The sequence below is a fragment of the Sarcophilus harrisii genome, chromosome 3, assembly GCF_902635505.1.
Source record: "Sarcophilus harrisii chromosome 3, mSarHar1.11, whole genome shotgun sequence".
NCBI classification, from domain to species: Eukaryota; Metazoa; Chordata; class Mammalia; order Dasyuromorphia; family Dasyuridae; genus Sarcophilus; species Sarcophilus harrisii.
In genome coordinates this window covers 325,772,418-325,774,889 of record NC_045428.1, presented here as the reverse complement: position 1 = coordinate 325,774,889, position 2,472 = coordinate 325,772,418, and the positions used below count along the sequence as shown (strand labels likewise).

Here is a 2,472-nt window from a genome sequence, read left to right as displayed (position 1 = left end):
TTTATGATTACATGACTATAAGTAAGTACACATTCAACAACTTTAGTTACAGTTTACTACTTAAGACACTAGGTAAAGTTCATTTGGCTTTCTCCCTTTCCCTTTCACTCTTCCTCTCCCCGATGTGTGGGGTACTAGGAAATATCAGAACGTCAGAGACTTGAGTTGCATTCCAATCTATAGTAGTTTATGTCCACAAAATTCTTCTATGATCACTGAATGGGAATATCAAGTCAGGCAACATTAGATAGCATTTTAGGATATATTATGTAATAATTCAGAAAGCTGTTTGTTAGAATCTGGCCCATACACTGCCTCAGAAATCCTTTAGCTCAATTTAGATGTGTTGTTAGAAAAGAAGAAAGCATTGATGTGTGGATGGTATATGTTGAATATGTTGAGATTTCAGACATTTTTCAGTCTCCTGGTTGTGTGCCCCCTAGGGAAAGGATGTACAGGCAGGCCCAGCTCAGTCATATTCATGTCCTCAACAGTTCACACTTTTTTTATTCTTTGCTTTTTTCATTCTTCCCTCCACTCAATTATCCATATTCCTTACTACTCACTGCCCCTCCTCACTTTGCTCTGCTAGCTAAATGTAGCTTTCTTGTTGGCTTTCTGGAAGTCTTGGAGCAACCTTTGTTTGAGCAGATTAATCACCACAAGAATAGCCAGGTGTTAAAGTCTAAATTCTTTATTGCCTCCTTGCCTTTAGAAGGGCCTCAGTCTTAGCTGGGGAAGCAAGAGGACAGGCCAGCCACCAAGAGGCTGATGAAGATGGAATGAATCTGTCTCTCCTTGGCTCTAAAAGCTTGAGCCTTCAGTCCTCTTGTCTTCTCCAAGTTTCTGACCCTAGCTGCGTTTATCCCAGCTTATATGCTCTATTCTAGTTACATAATCATAGGTGTGAATCTTGTGGAAGTATGTTAAGTACTAAGTACATGTACTGAACTAGAGAACTATTAATCACCATGCTAAAATAGATAACCATTGTCTTATCATTTCCACTTGTAAGAATCCTAGTTTCAAGTACAGAGTTCAAGTACAGTAACAGCCAAAATTTCTAGTTAAAATTTTTTTCTTACTATTTCCATACAACTCTCTCTTTCACTGATTCTCTCTGGCATCCAATAATAGCAACTCTCATCTCTGAAAGATAATTTTTATCAAATAGATTTCACCCTATGGAAATTTTGTGATTTTTCAATATCCCTCTTTATAACAATAAATTTTTGACATACTCAATGTTCCATCTTTTCACTGACACTCCTCTTCATGTGCCCAGTATCTTCACCTATTTCCCCTAACAAAACATCATCAAGAAAGAATCTAATAAGAATGTATCAGTAATACACTTGTGCATGTATTTCCATAGATATTTACATTATATGCCTTCTCTGTTATTAAATACATAGGGATTTTGTTCTGTGGTAAAGGAATTTGAAAAATCCAAGAATAATGCTTACATTCAGTATGTATTTTAAAATTTGAATGATACAAAGATTAGCATGACTCCTGGGTAAAAGATGACATGGAAATTCATAAAAAGATTTTCTTAATCTGTGTTTTTCAAGGAATTATTCTTTTGGTACAGAATAATAGAGAACCATATATTTTAAAAAAGGAAAGTAATGCATAAGATAAAAGATATCAATAAAATAAGATGGATTTGAAGAGAATATAAAAACAAACAAGCAAAAACAGCTTAGGGACATAAGAGGAAGTACTTGTGCGAAAGATATTCTTAAAATTAGCTACACAACTCATCTACAGAATGATTGGGTAAAGCAGCAAATTATAGATACAATTAATAATTTCACTCAAGATAATGACAATGATGAGACATCATACCAAAATTTGTGGGATGTGGCCAAAGTGGTAATAAGAGGGAATTTTATATCCTTAGAGGCTTACTTGAATAAAACAGAGAAAGAAAAGATTAATGAATTGGGCTTGCAACTAAAAAAACTAAAAAAAGACCAAATTAAAAACCCCCAATCAAATACTAAATTTGAAATTCTAAAATTGAAAGGAGAAATTAAAAATATTGAAAGTAAAAAAACTATTGAACTAATTAATAAAACTAAGAGTTGGTTCTATGAAAAAGCCAACAAAATAGATAAGCCTTTGGTAAATCTGATTAGAAAAAGGAGGGAGAAAATGAAATTAGTAGTCTTAAAAATGAAAAGGGAGAACTTTCCACCAATGAAGAGGAAATTAGAGAAATAATGAGTTATTTTGCTCAACTTTATGCCAATAAATTTGATAACCTAAGTGAAATGGATGACTACCTCCAAAAATATAGACTTCCCAGACTAACAGAGGAGGAGGTAAATTGCTTGAATAGTCCCATTTCAGAAAAAGAAATAGAACAGGCAATTAAACAATTCCCTAAGAAAAAATCCCCATGACCAGATGGAGTTACATGTGAATTCTACCAAACATTTAAAGAAAAATTGGCCCCAGTGCTAT

At 33.7% G+C, this 2,472-nt stretch overlaps 1 non-coding gene across 1 annotated transcript; it reads left to right on the top strand.

Annotated features, from left to right (window-relative positions):
- Positions 1-1,458: 1,458 nt before the first annotated feature.
- LOC111720129 lies at positions 1,459-1,561 on the top strand. Its single transcript, XR_002769964.1, has one exon. It is a non-coding gene; the product is annotated as a U6 spliceosomal RNA (small nuclear RNA).
- Positions 1,562-2,472: the final 911 nt, after the last annotated feature.